The 24473-nt window shown below is 45.9% G+C and overlaps 1 protein-coding gene across 4 annotated transcripts in view; it reads left to right on the forward strand.

Moving 5' to 3' along the window:
* Positions 1-24473, forward strand: part of MGAT3 (beta-1,4-mannosyl-glycoprotein 4-beta-N-acetylglucosaminyltransferase) — a 61251-nt gene that overhangs the window by 21146 nt on the left and 15632 nt on the right. The window contains exon 1 of one of the 4 annotated variants that reach the window (XM_051962039.1): positions 510-1645. The exons of 1 other annotated variant lie outside the window; for it this stretch is intronic. The gene's annotated coding sequence lies outside the window, so the exon portion shown is untranslated. Of the gene's footprint in view, positions 1-509; positions 1646-5931; positions 6048-11966; positions 12170-24473 lie in introns of those variants that run through there. 2 more of the 4 variants (XM_051962037.1, XM_051962040.1) reach the window with 2 other exon arrangements.

Consider the following 24473-nt stretch of genomic DNA (forward strand, 5'->3'; position numbering starts at 1 on the left):
CAAAGACAAAGACCATTCATTTTGTAAGTAGAGTAAGTCAGGACACAATAGTATTGGGGAGGATCAGACAAGACCTCCTGAATTAAACTTTGAAGGAAACTGATATTGTTCTAAGAAGGGAGGGGTTCTAGATCTGAGGATCCATTTGTAGAAAGGCTAAGGCTGGAGATGCCCCACTTGCAGAGTAGCTGGGGAGCATTTCCCATGAAAAGACCATCATGTGGAATGACTTTAAGTTAAGACTGAAAATGGCACTGGGAGCCCATAGTTTATTCTCTTTGAGCTTGTTGCCTCCCACCTCCTGAGTTCTGTTTCCCCAGTGTAAAATTAGGGCATTGGACCCTGTGTTCTGATATTCCAGGTCCTAAGGTCCTTTCCAGCTTTGACCTTATTATTCTCCATTCTAAGCAGGAGTTCTTAATTTAGAGTCATTAACTTTGTTTTCTAAAAACACAACTTTAGTTTTTGTTGCCACCCTATGCATTTTATCTCATCTATTTAAAAATAGGATTCTGAGAAGAGATCAATGTGCTTAACAGCTACAAAGGAAAGAAGATTTGGAACCCCTGATCTAAGGCTTTAGCTCTGTGACATTCCATTTTATTTTTCTTTCTTTTAAAAAATACTTATTTTTATTTTCATTTTCAAAATCTCTGACTCTCTCTTTCTGTGTCTCTGTCTCTCTCTCTTTCCCCATTCTGGCCTCACCCATTATAGGCAAGAAATATAATATTCATTATACATATGAAGTCGTGCAAAACATTTCCGCATTAGCCATGTTCTGAAAAAAGAAAAGGCAAGACATGCTTTAGCCTACACTCTGGGTCCATCAGTTCCAGATCTGAAGGTGGATAGCAGTTTACATTATGAATCTTTTGGAGTTGTGGTAGTGTTGAGATCTAGATTTGGAGGACCTAAAATGAGATTAGGCTTTAGTGGAGGTCTAGTGGCAGATTTGGGGTACAGGGAGTCAAGCAAAGCTCCCCTGCAACCTCCTTGGAATCGGCTCAAGGATCCGGCGGTAAATGGGGTCTAGTAGTGGGGAGAGTCCCCAATAAAAGCATTTATTGGCCCTAGAGCTAGATTGATAAAAGAGGGTTATTATTGGGTTTGGAAGTAAGGAGATAGTGAAGACAGAGATAAGGAGGGCGCCGGACAGAGGGTCCAGTGGACAGAGGGTCCTCACATGGCTAGCCTGTTTGGAATCTCTGCAAAGAGGGGGTCCCAGTGTCTCCCTTTTATAATGGGAGATTTAGCTCGAGGGGCTCAGATCCGGGTGGGGCTGGAACAGGTCCGATCTTCTATTGGAATTCAAAAGGACCAGGATTTCTGAGTTGAAAAGGATAATTTACATTATTAAGTAGGAGGGGGTGGGAATCTAGAAAGGAATCTTTCCCACGTCATTAGGTCATTGTTTCGATCAGTTATTATGTCTTTCATGATTGATAACTTTCACAAAGCCACTGCATCCTGGTTACCTCCTGATCTATATCTTGCCACTGGACTCAGATGGTTCCAGGGGAGAGAGTGAGGCAGGTGACTTTGCACAGCCCTTGTCTCACCTAAATCCAATTCACATGCAAGTCAAGACTTCACCTTTCTGATCGTTGGTCTTCTTCGAGAATGAAGGATAAAACAACAATCTGTGAGTAGTAGTAGCTGCTCCACTGGGAACCCAACTGGCCAGTTCCAGTTGGACAATGTTCCCCTTTCTTCCTTCCTTCCTTCCTTCCTTCCTTCCTTCCTTCCTTCCTTCCTTCCTTCCTTCCTTCCTTCCTTCCTTCCTTCCTTCCTTCCTTCCTTCTTTCCTTCCTTACTTCCATCCTTCCATATTTTTCTCCTTCCCTCCCTCTCTCCTCACAAGGTATCTTGGGGTTTTGAACTTGATTTATTTTTAAGGACCATGCCTTAAGTCCAAATCACTCTGGCTCTCCCTCATTGGCCAGCAATAGATCCCAGCTCAAGCCTCACTTGGAAATTGTTTGGGTTCTGATGGGGCAGAATGAAGCAATCGTTTCTGTTTTGGTCAGAAACCCTGAGGGTCTTCCCCTCCCAGACTGATTTTTTTTTTCTGTTGATTAGGTAAAAGAGGCTTTTTTTTTTTTTTTTTTTTTTTTTTTTTGGCCTCATTTCTTGCCTAGCCTTAATCACTGAATGGGTTTTGCTTCAGAGAACCTGAGCCATGAGAAAGACCTTAGCTTAAAAAAGGCCATTCGGGAGATGGCTCCAGTCATCCTGATCTGTATCTTGCCAATGGATCGAGATAGCTCCATACCAGAGAGTAAGAGTGGTGACTTCCCATAACCCTGTCTCATTTAAATCCAATTCACTTGCAAATTATGCCATTACCTTCCTGATGTTATTAGTCTTCTTCTGAATGTAGGACAAATAACAACAATAGCAACTACAATCTCTGCACCAGGCACTGTGCTAGGCACTGGGGGACATAGAAATGAAACAGTCTCTGAGCTCAATGAGTTTCCATGCTATTGGAAGAGAGAGCAAAGACCTATAAAAGTAAACACAAAGTACATTCGAAATAAATAGATCCAGGGAGCAAAGAGCATTTATTAAGTGCCTACTATGTGCCAGGCATTATACTAGGGGTTTATACAAAGACAACAAAGAGATAATTCCAATTCTAGAGGAAACCATTCTAATGGGCAGAGAGTGCTTTATCTCTTGAGTTGTTTTTCGAGCTCTCTGATAGTTCTTCCTCTACAAAATAAGAGGGTTGGGCTGGATGACTGTGAGGTCCCTTTCAGCATCCGATTTGTGGCTCTGTGGGGCTTCTGCACTAGTCTAAGGAAGAGAGAACAGGGCCTGCCCGAGGATGGCAGCTGCGGGAATGGCAAGGAGCAATACTTGAATAGATTGATGTGACCTCATCATTGTGGGTATACTACATCCCTCCGAGCAGAGGACAACTCATCCTCACCCGCTGAGGCTGTGGGAGAAATGCTGTTGTCCGTGTCTTCCCAGATGTCCTCCACAGGGGGTTGAAAAGACATTTCATGAAATAGTAAGAAGGAAGAACAGCTAGAAATTAGTGAGTCAGTTAAGTGTTTGTTGAGCGAAGGAGGGGAAGGAAGGAAAAAGAAGAACGTGAGTGTGAATGCTGGTCCCAGGCCACAAGGGGGATGGTAGTGCCATGGACAGACACAAGAAAGATAGAAGAGAAGTCTAGAAATGGGGAACCCTGTTATTTAATCAACAAGATTTTATTCAGGACCTTCTATGTCCTTGGTATGGGAGATACAAAAACAAAAGGGAAGCAGTCCTTTCCCTCAGGGAGTTTACATTTTAGGAGGAGAGAACATGAATAGAGAAATATGTAGGAAATTATAAAATATGCAACACAATAAATTTAAAATAATATACATGCAAACAACATATGCAAATAATTTTAAAATAGATATTTATTTAAAATAAATAATTTAAAATTATGTATATATATGGCAGAAATCAGAAAAGGCTTCCAATGATAATGTCTTGAGCCTTGAAAGAAATCAGGGAGTACATGTCAGAGGTGAGGGCCTGTCAGTGCAAAGGCATGGAGATTAGAAATTAAGTGTCCTGTATGAAGAGCAGAAAATCGGGCAAGTCTATTTTTTGAGGGGGGGGGGGGTTTGAACTGAATTTGACATCTCTGCAAGGAGATGGCAATTCCGAGGCCTGAGGGGAAAGGAATGGGGTATATTTTAGGGAAGGGGAGATTCCTCAAGAGTATCTGCTGATGGAATCAAGTTGGTCTGGGTTCAGATCCTGGCTTTGCCACTTACTGTATGCAGTCTTTGGCCAGTGTTTCACCAAGAATTCCTCTATCTGTAAAATAAGGGGTGGGGGGCGTGGACCCTGTTTTCAGCTCTCTCCCAACTAGAATGTGTGCTCCTTAAAAGCAGAAGTTGGCAAGTTCTTCGATTTCTATGCTCAAGGCTACCACTGCTCTTGGCAAACAGAAAGCGCTTAATAAATGCTTTGAGATTCATCCATCCATCTTCCAAGTGGACTAGCCCGAAGCCAATTGGACCTTCCTCCTCACTGCCTCAGGCTATCCGCCATGCCTCAGTCCCCAGATCTGGTGCCTTCTTCCCGAAAGCCTCCTTCCCGCCCCACTCCCGGGACAAAGGAAGCGGGGCAGGGGCTCTCTTCCCTGCGAGTCCAAAGGGCAGAATCTCTGGCCACTGAGCCAGTTCTAAACACAGTCCTCAGCTCCAGAGGGCAAAGAAGGGCAGTGGCCATCGCCAGGAAGACAAGGATAGGTCTTATCTGGCCCGGCCCTTGCATTTCGCAGAAATGGCTTGACGTGCCCAACATGGCACAGTGAGCTGAAATGCGAACCCAGGCCCACTACTCCAAAATGCAGCGTCCTCGCCGTAACATTACCCTAATCCTCGCACGGGCTTCACACACAGCAAGCGCCTAATTAATGCTTGGCGAATTGATTTGCGCCTAAGTGGCGTAGATGGCAGACCAGTATCTAGCTCTTCCTCTCCACCGGCCCCCTCCCCCTTCCCAAGGGAAGTCAACAGGGGAACCAACCAAATTACTGCAAGCGCTGAGCTCCTGAGCGGCGAAGGCGACCCCTGCCCCGCTTTCTCCAGGCTTCTCCCCGACACCCCCTTCTCCTCCCCCGCCCCCAATCCTGGATGAAGAGTTGGAAGGAGGGGCCCGGATCGTCCCGAGAGAACTCTCTCTCTTCCCAGGGCGCACTGGGAGGCTAGCTCGGGCCGGTCCCACTGGTTACCTAGGGCAGACCCTCCCCCAAGCCCACCCCTCTTCTACCAGTAGTCTCTCCAGCCTCGTTCTTCCCCCGCCGAGCCCCCTACCCTGACCCTCCACCCTCCCCCTTTCCTTTTCCCCACACAAGGCGTTCCTTTGTATGCCCTCCACTCGCGGAGAGTGGGACGGGAGGGGGGAGAATAAGAGAAGGAGGGAAAGGAAAGAAATAGGGAGGGGAGACAAGTGGGGAAGCAGAGAACGTGCTCCGCTTCCCCTCCAGCTACAGGGGGCTGCGGTGGGGGGCGGGGAGGCGCCATAGGGGGGCTGGGCGGGATTGGAGCCGGAGGCAGGAGATACCTGCGCACACCCCCAAAGCCCGGCTAGGGGGCGGGGCTGAGAGGGAGGAGGATGGGGGTGGGGGGTGGGAGAGAAGAGGCGGGTGAATGGGGTCGGCGGGAGTGAGCGCCTAGCTGGGAGACGGAGGACGGACTGGAAGAGGCGTGCCTCCCACCCCCCAGTCCGCGCGCCCGCCAGCCGGCTTCCCCCCCCCCCCCCCCCCGCCTCAGTCCCTCCCTCCCTCGCCGCGCACCCGCACCCGTACCCGCACTCGGACGCGCGCCAGGCGCTCCAGAGGAGGGCGGCCGGGAGCGGGGGCCCGTGCGGCCCCCAGCCCAGGCAGGCGGGGAAGAAAGGAGGAAGGCAGGGAAGAAGAGGAGGCGCCTGAGCCCCCGCTCCGGGGGCGTCCAGCTTGCCGATTGCGCCCCGGCGGCTCTGGGGGCAGCAGGAGGAGGAAGAGGAGGAGGACGAGAAGGGGGAGAGGAGACAGGGAGGAGAGAAAGGAGGAGGTGGGGGAGGGCAGGACGGGCGGGCAGAGCTCCAACGGGAAGCTCTCCCATCTATTTATGTCGGAGATCGCGGCCGGTGCCGCGGGGCCCGTTCTCTCCATCCCTGGGCAGCCTCCCTTCATCCCGGGGCAGCCTCCCTCCTGCCTTCCCTCCGTCCTTTCCTCCGGGTCCTTGTTCCTGCCCTGGCCTCGGTTCCGCCCCCTCCCCACCTCGTCGAGGTCCCCAGCCAGGGCGGAGGGGTCGCTCCGTCCGAGGGTCGGTGTGGGAGCCGCCGCCGCCGCCGCCGGGCTCCCCGGGAGGGGGCAGCCCCGAGATGCCAGGGGGCGGCCGCCGCCGCCGCCGGAGCCGGCCATGGTGGGGAGAGGAGAAGCTGCTGCGGCGCCGGGTCTCAGCATCTCCCCGCCTGGGGCCCGGGGCGCCCGGGAGCCGCCGCCTCCGCCACGGCCGCCGCTGCAGCTGCTGAGAGCCGGTGGGCGATGGGTGAGTGCCAGGCGTCCGGGTCCCAGCTCCCCCCTCACCCCCCACCCAGGGCGCACGGACGCCGCATCCTCCGCTCCTCTCCGCAGCCTTCTAGGCCTTCCAAGCCCCACCTTCAGCCTCCCCTCTCCTCCCCCCACCCCCCCTCAAATCCTCGGACCCCCATCTCCCTTCTCCATCTGCTCCCGGCCTCCTAGGCCTTTCATCTCCCCCCCCCCCCCCCTTTAAACCTCCTTCCTGCAAGCTCCCCGCCTCTTCCATCCTCGGCCCCTTCCCTTGTTACCTTCCTACATCAGGAAGCCCCCTACCGTGTTCTTAGCCTTCTCTAGTCTGTCCCCCTTGCCCTCCCTCACCTGGGTTGAGAGTTAGGGGTGCTTGGGTGTAGGGAGGGGGAACCGTGAGTTCTCTCTCAGGTGTTAGATGGTGAGGGGGCCATGGGGTGAGGAATCCTCCACTTGGAGTCAACCAGCGTTTCCCATCCCCCCCAACAGCTGAGACTCCCCATCTCCCCCTCCCCATCTGAAGTGGGAATGGGGAGGAAAGCCTTCAGTCCCTTAGCAGAGCTTCCCCTCCCCAACAACCTGGCTAGTCTGTCTGTGTGACTGGGGCCTCTGTCCAGACCCTCTGACTGAGATGAGGAAAGGGCCTGGAGCTTGCAGTGGGGGATGGGGAAAGATTTCTCTGCCCTTAGCCCTTCCCCATCTCCTCCCTCTGACTCCCTCCCCCACCTGAATGCTGGTTGATGCAGCAGGAAGCCCATCTGCTTGGCACCCTTCCCCCCCAACCCCCCCAGGGCACTGGCTGGGCATGTGTGCCAAGCCTGCAGCAGCCTCAGGGGTGGGGGTAGGAGATGGCTGTGGAGGGCCTCTGCTGACTGGGGGGTGGGGGGGAAGGAGGTGAGGAAGGCCAGGGATGTAGAGGTAAAGGGGAAACCTGGCTCCTCCCCTTCCCTACTAAAGCAACTCTAACCTTCCTTGGGTCTGCAGTCTTGTAGGTCTTCTGGAGAATTGGGGTGGGGTGGGCTGAGAGAGTAAATGACTCTGTGTGTGTGTGTGTGTGTGTGTGTGTGTGTGTGTGTGTGTGTGTGTGTGTGAGAGAGAGAGAGAGAGAGAGAGACAGAGACAGAGACAGAGACAGAGACAGAGACAGAGACAGAGAGACAGAGAGGTGCCTTGCATCTGCAGCTGACTCCTGGTGAGATGAGTGATTTTCACCATTCCCAAGGTTGGACCTAGATCCCTCACCCCTTTCTCCCCTCTTCCATGGAGGAAGGTCCAGGAAAGGAAGGCAGAACAGAGGGGAGAGTCCAGACAGAATGCCAAGGGACTCATACAGGAGGGAGCTTGGGAGCACGATCCAGTCCCCAGTTTTCAGTCTTTATGTAAAGATACAGAAACACTTAGAGCAAGGAGCCCGAGGCTTGTGACATCAGCTCAGAGCAGCCAGGGGAAAGGAGGACAGTCAGATGTGCCCAGAACTGGCTTCCCTCCCTTTCTAACCAAGACTTCCTGGGCACATCTGGTTTCCGAGCCAGAATCCATTCCCAGGGAGCCCCAGAGAGAATCCATGAAAACTGGTCTCTCTGTTTTTTAAGCTCTGCGGCCCTGAAAACCCTCCACCCCAAGCTTGAGCATCTCAGTGACCATTTTCCCCTTCTCCATTTGGGGTTCCATGTTCCTTCCCCCTTCTCCCACTCCCAGCAGTCCTGCCTGTTCTCCTTGAAGTGAGATTCTGCCCTTGTACCCATCCCCTGCTCTAGATGGGACTGGCTAGGAAACCCTCCAGAAAAGGAACTCGCTCGGCTCGGACTCGGCCGCTCTCCAGCTGTGCCAAAAGCCCCAAACCGACTGTCATAAAGAGACCAGTGAAATCCCAGGGTCTCCGAGATCTTAGAGCATCCCAGAAGCTGCATAGAACTGGAAGTAAACCCTGCAAAGGAAGGAGTTAAGTAGGTGGTCTATCTCACCAATATTAGATGTCAGGGTCACCACTGGTGCCCCAGGCTGAGCTTGAAGACTTGACATTGACAGGGAACTCACTACCTTTCCACCAAAAGTCCTTTCTACTTTTAAAGAACTGTTTTTCTTAGCAAGTTTTCTTCCCAACACTTAAAACTCTGCAAATACTTTCCCTGTTTTCTTCTCCTAGGTCTACCCTCTGAAGATTTAATAGAAAAAAAGAGGGAAGGGAATGGGGAAGGGAGGGACTGAACTTTTGATTTCACTGATTGAGAAAACTCCCAGGTTAGGAAACCATAGAGTCTTCTGTGTGGCAATTTAGAGGCTCAGTTTTCTGAAGCACTGATACTTAGCCAGGATCATACAGCCAGTCTTGAACCCAGAGAAGTCCTGGACAAGTGGTGAATATGAATGTAGAGAATCGGTTTTAGCTTCTGGGATCGTGACATTGAGGATAACATTCAGAGACAGAGACAGCTGCGTGAATTTGGGGAAATTACTAACCTTCTGCCTCAGTTTCCTCATCTTTAAAATGGGCACAACAGCATGCATCTCATGGGTTGTTATGAGGTGAGAATTGTAACTATGCTGGACATACAATAAACATGAGATAGATTGTAACTGTCATTATTATTATTATTAACTACTATAAAGAAGTAACATTGGTGTGGTGGAGACCAGGTACCTGGGCCCTTAAGAAGTCAGAAAGAGCTGGGTTGTCCCATGCTACTGTGTTTATTTATTCCCATTGGAAAGGAGATGGGAACCGGATGAGGTAATTAAAACAACTCTTCCTTGTGTCGTCGGGAAGCTTATCAGTCCTTCTACAGATCGGAGTCCCTGAATTAGGTGTCCTAGGGACCAGGGAGAGAAGCAAAAAGGAAATATTGGCCTTTATACCATAGAACACCTTGTAATCTTTCCCCCTGAAGTCAGGGGATCTGGATTCAAGTCTCACCTTTACTATTTACCTGTATCATCTGGGGCAAATCCCTTCACTTCCTTGGCCCTCAGTTTCTTTTCTGTGAGATGAGGTTCTCAACTTCTTAGGAAGCTCTAGACTTGCTAGGCTGTGACTAGATTCTAAGATCTAGGTCTAGAACTCTGGGGCTTTGGTACAACTGTCCTGTGTGGCAGGGTCTAGCACCCTGTTTTCAGAGAAGAAGTGAGTTGGCTAGGGTCACACAGCTAGGAAATCCCTGCCCCAAGCTGGGTGCTCCAATGAGTCCCGCCCTCCAGGAACAAACGACCTACATGGGCAGCTTGAGACATTCTCCCCAACCTTCTCCTCCTCCTAAAGTGATGCTATCTCCAGCCCTAGATGATGCCATTACAGATGGTGTGTGAGACTGTCAGTTCAGGGAAAGGGAAGAGCGATGTGGGTTGGGGTTAGTCAGGAAGGCTTCCTGGAGGGGGAGGCATTTGGAGGTGGGAATGAGTGTGCTCCGATATGTCGTGTGGACAGTGAGAGAGCCAGTTGACTAAAGGACCCCAGAAACCGGGATGAAAACTCTTAAGTAGGAAAGAAACCCAGAAACTCTGGTCGGGTGGGACCAGATGGGCTGTGAAAACCCGCAAAGGATTGTGAACCCGAGCCAGTGAATTTTGGGGAGCCACTGAGTGATCCAAAGCTGGTAAGTGATAAGATGAAATTGAATGTGGAAAAGGGATTAGAATAATTAGAATTGACGATGGCTTTTTAAGGATTACACAATATTAACTCATTTGATCCTCAAAAGAGCTTAAAGCTATCATTGGCTCCGTTTTACAGATGAGGAGACCGAGGCAGGCAGAATTCAAGTGACTTGCTCAGAGTCTCACAGCTAGTAAGTGACTGAGATTGAATTTGAACTCAGTTCTTTCCAAGCACAGGTCCAGCACCATTAGGGATGTGATATCTGAGTCTAGAGATAGGGTGAAGGACAGATGGAGCGAGGAAGAAGAGGGTAACAGAATGGACTGCACGTTTTGCCATATAGGAAGAGTAGTTGAAACAAAAAGCTATATGAGGTGTTAGGGAAGCTCATGGCAGACGTCATCAAATGTGTAAAGGGAGAAAGGGGATCATTCTGTTCTTGATTGGCCCCAGAGGGAACTAGGGGCAATGAATGGGGGCGGGGTTATCAGTCAGGAGGCATCATGGGATTAGACTTGGCTTTGTAGTCATGGACGAAGCCCACAATTGTACAGAGCCCCCGTGAGACTCCTCCGAGTGTAAGTGACTCATACAGTCGTATCTCCCGAGCATGGAGAGACTCCCAAGATCAATCCGGCCCAAATTGTTCGTTTTACAGATGAAACAACTGAGGTCCAAGTGATTTGCCCCAGCAATTAAGGAGCAGTTAATGAGTTCCCTGTTAATGAAGACTGGATGAACATGGACTGGATATTATGGAGAGAAATCCAGCTTCCGGGGCCCAGGAGGGAGACTGACCAATGGAAATGCATCTGGGAGATGGAGATGATGGGAATGAGCGTCTGAAAAAGCATCGGAGGGAGACAGTTAAAATCTGGCAGGAAGGCTGGGGTCAAGAAGGTCTTGTAGCTAGATCTGAGGGCTGCCCTAAAGGAGAGGTCAACACACTCCGTGAGTTCAGAGGGAGGAAGACCATTGAGCTAGATTTCAGTTCAGCAGAAGGAGGAACTTCCCCCAAATGGACCAGACTTTCTTGTGAGGTAATGAGTTCCCTGGAACTAGAGGGATTTAAATAGAAGTTGGATAACTAATCACGGGGATATTGTACAAGTCCAAGAAGTAGTATGGCCTATCAGACTACTGGATTTGGAACGGGGAAGGGCCAGGTTCAAATTCAACCTCTAGCTGTGGAGAGCTGCTAGGTGGCCCAGCAGATAGAACTCTGGGCCAGGGGTCAGGAAGTCCTGAGTTCAAATACGACTTCAGATATTTGCTAGCTGTATGACCCTGGGCAACTCCCTTAACCCTGTCTGTCTCTGTTTCCTCATCTGTAAAATGAGCGGGAAGAGGAAATGGCCAACCGCTCCAGTATCTCAGCCCAAAAAGCCCCAAATGGGGTCTTAGGAGGAGTCAGACATGACAGAACAAATGTAGCGGTGAGCAAATCATTCTCCTCTCCAATTGTTTTCTCCTTAGAGTTGAGGGAGGGAAGGACCCTCAATTCCTGACTCTTCCCTAGCACTCCCACAAGTCCCTCATTGGGAGTACTGGGATTCATGCATGTAGTTTCTCCCCATTGCACAGATGAGCAAATTGAGCCTTCAAAAGGACTGACCCTGAGTTCAGGTCCATGTTTGTATTGTAAATTTGCAGTGGAATTAGGGAATGATAGACATTATTAGACAAGAACAATGTAGAAAATAGTGGAGGAAAGGTAAAAGAATATGATTTTTTAAAGATAAAAGCCCTGATTTGGATGTTTCAAACTGTGTAGACAAGCTAAGGTTTGCCTAAGGTAATAAGTGAGACAGACTTTGAACTCAGATCCTCTCCCCCAAGCCAGTTATTATTATTATTGTTGTTGTTGTTTGTGTGTGTGGAGAGTGAAGAGACAGAGTTTAAGTCACTTGTCCAGGTCCCACAGCTAGTTTGTGTACAGATTTAAACTCGGATCTTCCTGACGTCAGGCTCAGTGCTGAGCTACCCAGCTTCCCTTGAGTCAGTTATCCCTGAGGCTTCTCCAGGACCCCCAGATCTTTTGCCTGATCTCTCTGCCCTTCCAGGAGAGCACTAGCCCTCTGCCACTGAGGACACCATTCCCTCCTTGCCTCTCCCTACCTTTCCTGCTTCACTCATCCCCATCAGATGCCTTTTATTTCCTAACCTTTTCTCCCAAGCCCTTAGCCGTCTCTTCTCCCCGCCCCAACGGCTCCCAGCTCCCTCCAGTTCTCCCACAGGACCAGAATTACATCTGGTTTTCCCTCCTCTGTTGTACGATTCGCAGGGGAGTGCTGGCGGCTCTCCCATTCGCGCAGCTCTGGAAGCTAGCCTCCAGTTTCCCAAGCCTGGTAATGGGTTCACCCTTTGTCTGCCAGCGCCCTGACCCCGTGTCCTCTGCACTGTGTTTTGCCCAGGACAGTCAACCAGCAATCAGCATTTATTAGACGCCTCCCATACCTGACACTGGAGACAAAAGTGAACCTAGGAACTCCTGTAAGGTCCCTGCCCTCAAGGAGTTTGCCTTCCGCTGGGTAAGACAACTTTCAGGGATAGAATGCGAAGGGGAATGGGCCAGAGTGTAGCCAACTGTACAGATATTCTGGGCCTGCCTTGTCCCGGAAGCTGAGGCCTTCTTGCTTGGGCTCATGATTCTGGATTTGTCGGGAACTAATCCGATTTTCATTTGACATATGAGGAAACTGAGACCAGGGAGGAGAGATTACAATCCAGGTGACAAAGCTCCTTCTTCTTTATTCTACAGCTAAGGGAGGGAATGGAGGCTCAAGGAGTTGTTATCTTGTCCAAGATCACAGAGATAGCCATGATGGGATTTAAAAATAAGAATAGGGCAGGCCTGAATCTAGTTCCTCTGACTTTGAATCAATCAGCAATCTTCTGTGAAGTTATTGTGCTCTGTGGAGTCTGGAAAAAAGACTAAACATTTCCTGTCCTCAGGGAGCTTATGTTCTTTCTTTTTCATTTCATTTCATTTCTTTTTTTTTTTTCCTGAGGCAATTAGGTTTAAGTACAGCTAGGAAGAGTTATGTGTCTGAGGGTAGATTTGAACTCAGGTCCTCCTCACTTCAGGGCAGGTGCTCTATCCACTACACCATCTAGTTGCCCCTGCTTATGTTCTTTTTAAAAATTATTTTTAATACACATTGCTTTATAAATCATATTGGGGGAAAATCAGAGCAAAAGGGAAAAACCATGGGAGGGAGAAAAAACAAAAAAGAAGTGAATATGGCACGTGTTGATTGACATTCAATCTCTTAGATTTTTTTTCTGGGTGCAGATGGCATTTTCGGTCCAAAGTCTATTGGGATCGCTTTGGATCATTGAACCACTGAAAAGAAACAAATCTTTCACAGTTGATCATCGCACATTGTTGCTGTTACTGTATACAATGTATTCCTGGTTCTGTTCCTTTCCCTCAGCATCAGTTCCTGGAAACCTTTCCAGGCCTTTCTAAAATCAGCTTGTCCATTATTTTTTAACAAAACAATATTCCATTACCTCCATGGACCTCAGCTTGTTCTGCCATTCCCCAGTTGATGGACATCTCTCCTTCTCCAATTATTTCCTTCCACAAAAAGAGCTGGGGAGCTTAGTTCTAATGGGATGGAGTGAATAAACCCAGCACTCTAACCCTTAAGCTTTGCTTCCTCTCTAGGAAAAGTATTTTCCTTTGTCTGTTTGAGCAGCTCCTTCCCAGTTACAGATGTTCCCATTTTCACTTTGATCCCTCCAACTGCTCTGGAAAGGAGGGAGGTGGACAGCCCGGACTAGATAATCAGAGGCTTGATGGGTTTTTCTTTTCTTCCTGTCATTAGATCAGCAAACATTTCATTAAGTGTCACATTGATGCTGGATACTGTGTAAGGGACTGGGGATACAAAGACAAAATTGAAACATAGTCTCCCTGCAGGAAGTTTAGTTCAGTCAGACATGGCAGCTTACATTTGTGTTACAGTGGCTAGAGTATCAGTTTCAGACTGGAAGACCTGGGTTCTAGCATACGTACTGGTAGTACGCCTCCTGGCAAGGCTTTTTACCCTTCAGTTTTCTAAGACTTAAGCTCCAGAGAAAATGCCCACCTGTGTTGGCAGGAGTTTCCACACTTAGACTTCCCTTTCCCCTATGGTGTCGATATAAATGTAAATAAAACTAAACTAAATATATATAATATATATAAATTTATATTTTATATATGATAAATTTATATTCTATATTATAAATATATAAATTTATATTATATATAATAAACATATAAATTTGTATTCTATATTATAAATATATAAATTTATATTATATATATAATTTTATTTATTTATATTTTAAACATTTGCATATAATTTTATTTGCATGTATATGTAAATAACAATGATTTTATTTTATTTTATTTATTTTATTATTATTTTTTTAAATAACAATGATTTTAATAAGGAAAGAGTGCTAGGTAGTTTTGACCTGAGTTTTGAAAGAAGCTCACGATTCTAAGTCAGAGGTGAAGAGGAGGGAGTGCATTCCAGGTGTGGGGCACTGTGCTTGCAAGATCTTGGAAGTGGGAGATGGAATGTTGCGTAGGAGGTCGAGGCAGCAGCACAGTTGGAATGGAATGGAGAGAATGTGGAGGGGAGTTCTAGAAAGTCAGACCAGAAAAGTAAATGGGAGGCAGATTCTGGAGGACTTTTTCACAGGAAAAGATCTTTGAAGTCATCTTGTCCAGCCCCCTGCCTGATAGAGGTATCCTTACTGTTTTTTGCCCTGCTCCATAGCTATCCAGCATTTACTTAAAAAATCAGAACTGGCTTCAGGGGAGTGGACACTCCAGCTGGTGAGTGGCGGGAGGTAGGGCTGCCAAGCAGGACTCCCACCTCCCAGCTCTAGTATTCCTCCAGTCACATCAGGCTGCCTGGCAGAAAAATAGAATGAAGACAAGGGGGATGTTGACTCAGAGGCAGAGTTTGTGAGGAGCACAACTCCATTTCTGCATCATTTTTAGGGTGACAAAGCTCTTCACCGAAACCCTTAAAGGTCGGGGACACGAATCTCTTGGTCCCATTTGACAGATTAAGAAAATGAGGATCAGAAAGATGACTGGATTGGCCAAGGGTCCCATAGATAGTGAATGTAAGAGTCAAAGGAGAAGGACTGTATAAACACCCCACTTCCACCCCACTAGACACCACAAATATGGACATCAATGGAATACATGAAACCAAATTGGGAGAGGTATTAGGACATGAACTGAGTAAACCAGACTTGAAGGGATTTGTTAGGCTCCAGTTTAAACCAATCAAGTACCTACTATGTATTAGCCTCCAGTTTAAGCCAGTCAAGTACCTACTATGTGTTAACCTCCAGATTAATCCCCAAGGAAACAAAAAGAGGCAAAAGGGCAGAGTCTTACCCTTACAATTTAATGGCTGTGGTAGGGACAGCAAGCAAACAAAGCTGTACCTATTAACTGTCCTTGTTTGTTCTGGTAGAGGACCATGACGCCAGGGGAGTGAATTGGATCTAGATGAAGGAAGGCTGTGCAAGATCACCCACCTGACTTTCCCCTCCAGAGCCAGCTGGGTCCAGTGGCAAGGTATAGATCTAGATGACCGGAGATGGTCCCACATAGTACTTTTAAACTAAGTTTGTTTGACTGAGGCTATGCCCATTTATAATACAGACTGGGAGGGGGAAGACTTCCTGGATTTATGGGCAAACCAGAAACAATTTCTATTTACTGAGTCAATCTGGACCCAACCCTGGACCATTTGGGCTTGGCTTGACCTATTACTGGCTAATCAGACTAGTTAATACTGAATAAATAGGAAAAAATTAACTGTGGGAGGCCATTAGAATTCAAGAAGGTTTGTAGAAAGTGGGATTTTAGTTGGGACTTCTGGAAAGCCCAGAGGCAGAGCCTGGGAGGGACTATGTTCCCAGCTGAGAGGCAATGGGTCTGTGTATGGATCAGCCTGGAGGTTGTTGTCCCTGGATCAAAGCAGGTTGTTGAAGAGAGGATGTAAGAAGATTGGTAAGATTATTAAGTACCTACTATGCAATCAGCCACTTGTACTAAGTGATTTACAAATCATATTTTACTTTAATCTTACAACATAATATAAAAAGCAAAATAACCCAAGTGTTATTTTTATCTCCATATTTTACTTTAATCTTACAACAACCAAGGGTTATTTTTATCCCCATTTTACAGTTGAGGAAACTGAGATAAGTTAAATGGCTTGCTATTAAATCACATAGCTATTAAATCTATCTACTGTGTTTCCCTGTCAGAGCTGGGAGTTCCCTCTGCTGAGTAAGCTCCAGTTCTCAGTAAGCATCTCAAATCCAACAAGTCCTAAGCTGCATTTTTACTTTCGCCCCAGTTCTCCCAGACTGAGCAGGGACAGTAGTACCCTTAGCCATCACCTCATCACTCAAAACCTTTGAGATCAAGCTGTAGCCTCCTTCTTGCTCAGCCCACACCTTCAACATGTGGCCAAATCTTGCGGTTTTGACCTTCACAACCAACGTAATTGGTCCCTTCTCCCTGTTCCTACAGACTTGGCCATCCCAGTCCCCAGACCCTTCCTTTAAGATTTAAATCAACACGCCCCCTCCCAGCTGCTTGTGCCTTCCCCTTGCAAATTACCTTCTAAATGTTCTCCATATAGCCAGTCTTTCCTCTTTGTCTCCAGCTTTAGAATGTGGGCTGCTGAAAAACTGGGGTTGTTATGTTGCTCTTTGACTCTCCAAGAGAGAAAGGGCTAGTTTACATTCTAATGGAGGAAGACTGAATTTAAGTGAGGAGGGGGCTTGCCTGGTAAAAGTGGAAATGACCTTGAAGTGCTCTGGAGGTCAGGAACTAATCGAGATCGGGCTAAAACTGGCCTTTGGGAGCCTGAGGTGCTTCTGGGGATAGAAGCCTGAGTTGGAGTCATGAGGAGGAGCCTCAGTATTCCTCTAATAAGTGTTGGTTCACTGACCAATGCCTGCCCTGGGAGAACTGCAGAGGTCCTTCACTCGGGATCCTTAATTTTGCAGAAGAGGAAACTGAGGCAAAAAAGGGTTTTGCTTGCACAGGGAAGAATGTACAGCTGGTAAGTAGCACAGATCCATCTGCATTCCTCTCTACTACTCCTGTCTACTTTTTGATCTATTGGATAAGATGAGGAAGAGTTGGGTTCAAATTATGAACCCTCTTATTGAGACCCTCTGAGTCAGGAAGGCCCACATTCGAATCTCGCCCCAGGCATTTACATTTATGTAACCCAGCCTGGTCATTCCCTTTCTTTGGTCTATTTCCTCTATAAAAGGAGACATTTGGATCCCGTGGGGTCATTCCAGCTCTAAATCTAGACCTGCTGCTCACCCTGCCCAGTGGTGCCATTAATCCTGTATTGCTTTCTGTAAGGGGAGGCAAGGAGGCCTGTGTGCTAATGGAAGAGAGTGAGATTACATCATTATGGATGGTAGGGTTTTTTAAGGGCTGTGGAAGAAATTTGAAAAGAGGAAGATTAAAGCATCCAGGGGGAAGGGGAGGTTCCTCAGAGCTCTCGGTCCAACCCCTCTTTTTCATTTTATACTTAGGGAAACTGAGGCTGAAAGATAGGAGGGTAGCTTGCTCGTGGACATCCACTTCTTTAGATTCAGAGAAATTCAGTGAAAGGTGCTGAGTCCACCGTCATTGAGAAGGCTTCAAGCAAAGGTCTAATGACCACTTGTTGGGGTATTGTAGAGGAAATCACTGATTCTGTTTATGCAGAGATTGTGTGCTTTGTTCAAGGTTGCATAAGTCAACAAGCATTAATTAAGCACCTACTATATTAGGGCACTGTGCTAAACTCTCACTACAAGGGGAGGCAAAAATCCAGGGTTCTGCCCTCAAGGAGTTTACAATCCATTGAGGGAGAAAACTTGCGAACAAAAGTGAAAAGTGAGAGTGATCTCAGCATTAACCCTAAAGGGCTTTTTTTTTTTTTTTTTTTTAAAAGGTGAGACTTATGCTTCATTTTGAAAGTAACTAGAAGAATAGAGAGAAAGAAAATAAATTCTGTTTTGGAGGAGGTTTCTGAAAGGTCCTTGCAGATGACAAGCTAGTTAATAGACTTTAGAATCATCATTGAATCTGGGGGAGCTGATGGGGTCACCAGTTTGGCAAAACAGTTTGGAGGTAGTAGAGCAGTGGATCTAGGACAACACCTTACGGACACCCCTATTTAGAGAACAAGATCTGGAGGAGGGTCCAGCAGAGGAGAATGAGGAAGAGTGGTCAGGGAGGTTGGAGGAGAACCAAAAGAGAGAAGAGGCACAAAAACTAGAGAGAAGAGAGTATCCAAGAGAAAAGGGAAATTAAGTGTCCAAGACTGCAAAGAAAAAGAATGAGAATTGAGAGGCCTTTAGACTCAGCAATTAAGAAACCATTTTTAACTTTGAAGGTATCAATTCCAGTAAAGAGATGAACTCAGAAACCAGAGTGCAAAGAATTAAGAAGAGCTTGAGAGGAAATGGAATCTTGTTGTTGATTGATTTCTTCAGGAATTAAATCACAAAAAGGCGTATAGCTAGGGGGAGTGGATGCATCAAGTGAAGGCTATTGGGGGTGTTGTTGTTGTTTTTTTTTTTTTTTTTTAATTTGCGGGCAACAGGAAGCCACCAGTGAGCCTTGGGTGAAGGAGCTGGAGGCACAAGCCAGAATTCTGCTTGATATTAGATAAAAAAGAGAAGAGAAAGCTCTTGATAAATTTGGTTTTCTGTTTTTTAGAGAACTATGAGTTAAGGTTCTCAAAAGAGAGGGCTGAAGGAGAGGAGTTATAAGAGGTTTGAAAAGAAATGGAAGGGTTTGAATGTTGGAATGTTTGCTAAAATGACAATCAATTAAGGAGCTGTGAAAGGATTGCCATGCTGTGGTGAGAGCCCAGTGAGGTTAGAGAACATAAATTTGTATCGGACAGAGCCAGCACAGATTTGTGGGTTATTTTCTCCCCCAGCTTTGTTCAGTGAAGTGGAGACAGTGATCCAAGATTGAGATTAAGGCCAAACTTGGTGATGTGATTAAAGGAGGAGACTACTTAAATGATAAGATTGGTGAGTGTTTGAGGCAGGATTCACATTGACTCTAACATTATATGTTGTAATATTCCATGTCCTAAGTCCCCTCCTGGAGCTGATATTCTGTTATAATTTTCTTTTCAGATAGAATTCATGTCCTAAGTCCTCTTCCAGCCCTGATATTCTGTATCCTGGGAGCCTTTCAGACTTTGAATTTTTCTGTTCCAAGGGCCAAATAAAATAGTATAAATAAGGCGCTTTGCAAATTTTAAAGCACTTTATAATGTTAGCTATTATTAAGCTGTTACATACACACTGTTCTAAGATCTTCCCAGCTGATATTCTCTGATCTGAGCCCCCCATTTCCTTCCACCCCCTCACATTCTATTAGTCTATGACCCAGAGCTTCCTTTGTGGCTATTGCCCTATCCCTCGGGCAGTTGGTTGATTCTGTGTTTCAGATGGACATATACCAGTATAGGTATGTTTGTGATAAAGTTGGGAAAGTGTTTGTCTTTTCCCTACTAATGTGCAGCTGGGTGGGCCAGCCAATAAGCATTTATTAAGCACTCACTTAGTGTCTGACTGTGCTAAGCCCTGGGACTAAAGATCGTGCACGCTCTTTAGGAGCTTGCTATTTAATGGGGGAGACAAGAAGCAAACCAATTTGTACAAACAAGCTCTATGCAGGATAAATGGGAAATAATTAGCAGGATGGCACTAAGCATTAAGAAGACTTGAAAAAACTTCTTGCAGAAGATAGGATTTTAGTTGGAACCAGAGAAGTCAGCAAGAGGAAGAGAAAAAAAAAAATGATGTGTATATGAAATGTGTGTAACAGGAAATTCATTCTGTCTTGGACCCAAACTGGGGAGGGGGGGGGGCACTCAAGACATGGCCCCAGCATTTCGCTCTGTGGGGCTCTCGATGTTTTACCCTCTTTACTGCGGTGCACATCTGGAGTAGGAGATCTGGGTCAGTGACAGCATCAAAGAGAGGTTAGGAGAGAAGAGAGAGGGAGGAAAGGGGGAAGGGAGGGAGGGCAGGAAAAGTGGGGAAGGGGGAGCAGGAAAGAGAGGAGAAAGGGAAAAGAAGAAAGATGTGGGAAGAGAAAGAATGAGAGTGAAAAAGAAAGAGACAAAGGAGAGAGGGAGAGAAGAGGGGAAAAGGAAAAGGGGGGAGGGTGAGAAAGAGAGAAGAATGAGAAAATCCCTTTTTGAATCAACCACAGTTTACCAATTAGTTGCCTTTGGGGTGGAGGCAAAGCTTATCCTAAAGAGATCCACTGCCTGAATTGTACATAGGTGGGTGAAGCTTTTCTTCTTGGGACTCTTTGCACCAACTGGTTCCCCTTTTGCAAATAAGATTTGACCTACAAAATTCCAACAAACAGCTCTCCGGATAAACCTAGAATCTACAATGTTAAAGCTGTCAGGGACTTTGGATATCATCTGATTCATCATATAACCTTAAGCAAGAATCCCTTCTTCAACAGCCTAGATCCTCCCTGGAAACACATCCAGGAGACAGGGAATTTTATTATCTTCCATTCTACTTTGGGAAAGTCTGATTGTTCAAGAAATCTCCCTCTGTAACTCCATCCATCCTTCCCTACTCCCAATCCTCCTACTACTCCTGAAGCCAAGAAAAACAAATCTAACCTTTTTCTGAGTCTAACATATAACACTATTTATATAATGCTTTTAGATTTGTTTAGCACTTTTTTTTTTTTTTAACAAATATCATCTCATTTTACATTTAACAACAATCCTGGAAGGTAAATTCTATTATTTTCATTTAGCAGGTAAGGAAATTGAGGCAGGCAGTTAAGGAATTTGCCCAGTCTCCCAGGTAACAAACAGATCCAGACTCATGCTTTCCTGACAAGAAGCTGCTTCTGAGCTAAACGCCGGATCTGTTTCTTGGGCTGCTCTTATAGCCCATCTTAAATCCCCTCTTCTCCAGATAGATCATCTCAAGTTCTTTTGATATACAGCTTTCAGTCCCCTAACTGTCCTGACTTCAGCCAAGTTTATGTTGCCCTGCCTAAAATGTGGGATCCAAATAAGGTCTGATGAGTATTGAGCAAAATCTGACCACTCTATCCTTCCTGGACTCCCTGGTTCTCCCCATCTCATTTCTCCTTATGCAGCCTATAATGTTTCCTTAGCTTTCTTTACTGCTATAATCAATAATCAACCTCCAAGCATTTACTAAATGGTCGCTGTTCAAGAGAGGCCATGGGCCAGTTCTTGACTAGTTGTGGGATTTTAGAAACTTCTGGGCTCAATTTCCCTATCTGTAAAATAAGACCCAATGACCAACAGATCTCTTCTAGGTCTATATCTCTGATTCCATGATGTTTAGGAGTTAGAGCAAGAAAAACTAAGTCCCTGCCCCTAGGGAGCTTTCATTCTGTTGATACTATGTCTATGGAAAAACTGATGATGTAAGGCTGATCAAATGCCCTGAGAGGTAGATAGTGTAATTGCTATTACCTCCTGCCCATTATCCAGACAAAGAAATTGAGATCTTAAGCCTCTTGCAGCATCAATCATCCAAGGGCTCTAAATTCTGACTCTCACTGGCTCTGTTTCCTGGGGTCTAGGAACAAGACCTTCTATCCCCTCACTGGTCACTTTCTCTGGCTGTCCCCAATGCCCAGAATGCTCTCCTTCCTCATCTCTGCCTCCTGATCTCCCCAGCTTTCTTCAAGTTCTTTCCCCACCTTCCCTTAATTCTAGTGTCTTTCGCTCTTGGCTATTTACAATTGAACCTATCTCTAGCTTGATGATGTAAAGTTATTTGCATGTTGTTTCCCCCATTATAATCGGAGCTGCTTGAGAGCTGGTTTTTTTTTTTTTGTTGTTGTTGTTTGTTTGTTTGTTTTGGTATTGTTAGCACTTAGCACAGTGCCTGGCACATAGTAGCCAACTAATAAATGTCTATTGACTGTCTCTTAACATCTTGGTCCCATCTTACCCTTCCAACTTTAAACAATCCTCTTCATCTATCTATCTATCTCAATCTCTATACACACACACAAACATCATCTCCATGATTAAAATGTAAGGTCCTTGAGGGCAGAAACTGATGCATTTTTTGGTCACCCACCATAAAGTTCCAGGTATAAAGTGGGTGCCTAATTAAGGCTTGCTGATCAGTTGATTGAATATTCCTTTTGTGATGCTCCTTGCATTCTGTATTCTGCCTTCCCTACTACTATTAACTAAAAAGTACTACTACTATTTTCTTCTTCTTCTTCTTCTTCTTCTTCTTCTTCTTCTTCTTCTTCTTCTTCTTCTTCTTCTTCTTCTTCTTCTTCCTTCTCCTCTTTCTCTCTCTATCTGTCTGTCTCTCTCTGTCTCCCTCCCTCCCTCCCACTTTCCCTTCCCCCCCATTCCAGATTGGAGTACGGGGGTGAAATTCCTAACATAACCCCCTAGGCTCCAGAGCATCTCTGTCTGCCTGTCGGGTTCCCCCCACCCCTTCTTACTCTGTTTTTCTTCTTTCTGCCATTCTTCCCACCCTCTCAAGTGTCCCAGAGGGAAGTGTCAGATGAGATGACAAGGGTGGGAGTTGAGGGCACAGGCCTGGGACTAGCTAGGATGAAGATGGAGAAGGGTCTCTGTGTTCTGAAAGGAATCCTTTGTCCATTGTCCCATCTCCCAGAGGCTGGTACTGCATCCTCTGGGGAGGGGAGGGGAGGGAGGCTATTGCTGATCTCAGCAAGACATGGGGAAAGGGTGGGTGTGGTGGACATTTTTCTGTATCTATCTGTGCAGGAGAAAAAGTGGGTCCTTGTCCTTCTGGATGCTTCAAGTGAAGCCAGTTCCTCTGTCCTTGTAACGATTTCAGTCAGATTCTGCTGATAGATTCTGTCATTTCCTTGATCCTGGGTATCTGATGTCCTGGGAACTAACATGATAGAAATTTATAAAATCCCTCGGATGCCATAATACAAAGCGTATAATGTCTCATAGATTCTCAGAGTAAGAAGGCACTTCAGAGATCCCTCTCAAATGCAGTTTCCCTGTCTGTAAAATAGAGCTACCTCCGATCAACCCATATCTAACCTGAAATCCTCACCATACAATTTGCATGAAACGGTTGTCCCCTTTCTCTTTTATACCTTCGGTGACAGAACTCAATACTTCCGAGGTCAACTCATTCAATTTTGGGACAACTGGAATCATCAGGAAGCTTTAACTTCATAGCTTTCAAGCTAGAAGGGAGCCTGAGAGTTATTTAGGACAAACAGCTTTTCTTAAAAGGTGGAAACTGAGGCCCAGAAGGAGGAAGTGAGTTGCCCAAGTTGTATAATAACAGGCAGGTTTTGAATTGATCTCTTCTGTACTGTGAATGGCAGCGCCAAGTCCTTGGACTGTGCTAGATTAATTTTTTTGTACCTGGAATTCACCTTCCCATAATTGCTCTCAAGAGATTTTAGATCTACAGATACTACTCTTTGGAAGTGGACAACATCATTCAGTTGATTTATATTGCTCTTGGAAATGCTTTACAAACTCCTGTTCTCACAAACTGACCTTTCACCCATCGCAATTTATTTTTTGAACCTGAATACAGAACTTTACATTTATCCCTATTTTGTCTCATAATAATAATACTAGGTCTCTGTTATAAGGATTAAATGAGATAATTTGTAAAGTGCTTCACAAAATTTTAGAGAATTCTATCCATGATGGCTAATGTTATGGTGGTAGTGATTGTTATCTCCTACAGCTAGAAAGAAATGTTTATTCTTGCCTCTACTATCTCACCTCATTCATTTCTACCCCTTGGGATCTGTCTTCCTAACAGGCACTATTAGAAACTAGTTTAGGATAAAATACAAACTCTCCTTTTGCATTTAAAAGTCTTCCCAGTCTGGCTCCAATCTCCCTCTTTAGTCTGATTTAATGTCACCACAACCCTTTCTTCTGAAGCCTCTATAATCAAATTGACCAGTTTGTTAACACCATCCATCTCTGTACCTTCGCCATAGTTGTTCCTCCTTCCTGTAATCAATCCTTTCCCTCCCCACCTTCTCTTCTCCCCTGTAATCTCTAGTCTTTTAAAGTCTCAAGTATGTACAAGACTCAGCTCAGGGTCCACCTTCTGCAGCAGACCTTTCCTAATCCTTCCAATTGTTAGTACCTCCCTTTACCTTACTAAATTACTTTGTATTTATGGTAAATAGTTTGTATTTAGTTTCCTTCATTTCCTTGATGTAAATTGAAAGAAAGAGTTTTGAGGGCTAGAAATGTTTGAGTTTTATCATTGTAACCTGCTCTAGAATCTTTTTTTTTTTTTTTAATAAGCCGTTCTACATTTTAATCTTCATATTCATTATTTATTTGTTTTTGGCATTTCTTTTTATTACAAATTCTTTCCCTCTTTCCCAGTCTTCTCCCACTTACTAAGAAGGCAAATAATATATCAGTTAAACAGTGAAACCATACAAAACATTCTATATTAGCTATATTGCAAAAGAAAAAAAAAAAGCAAGAAAAATAAAAGTAAGAAAATTATATCCAAAGTACTTTAAGTGCTTCATAACTGTTCACTGAATTGAATTGTCAGCTTCAAACTGTGTGGGAGCCAGTGGTCCTTTTTTTTGGGGGGGGAGGGGAGTCCCCATTCTGTCATTGAATAACTATGCCTCAAATTTGTGTCATTTGCCAATCTGATAAATTGACCATCTCTGCCTTTATTCAAATGCTGGGCAGCAATGAAGGACCCTCCCCTCTGGGACATCATCTGTTTCTTAATCCCTCCTCCCAC

Source organism: Antechinus flavipes, chromosome 5 (genome assembly GCF_016432865.1).
Source record: "Antechinus flavipes isolate AdamAnt ecotype Samford, QLD, Australia chromosome 5, AdamAnt_v2, whole genome shotgun sequence".
Taxonomy (NCBI): domain Eukaryota; kingdom Metazoa; phylum Chordata; class Mammalia; order Dasyuromorphia; family Dasyuridae; genus Antechinus; species Antechinus flavipes.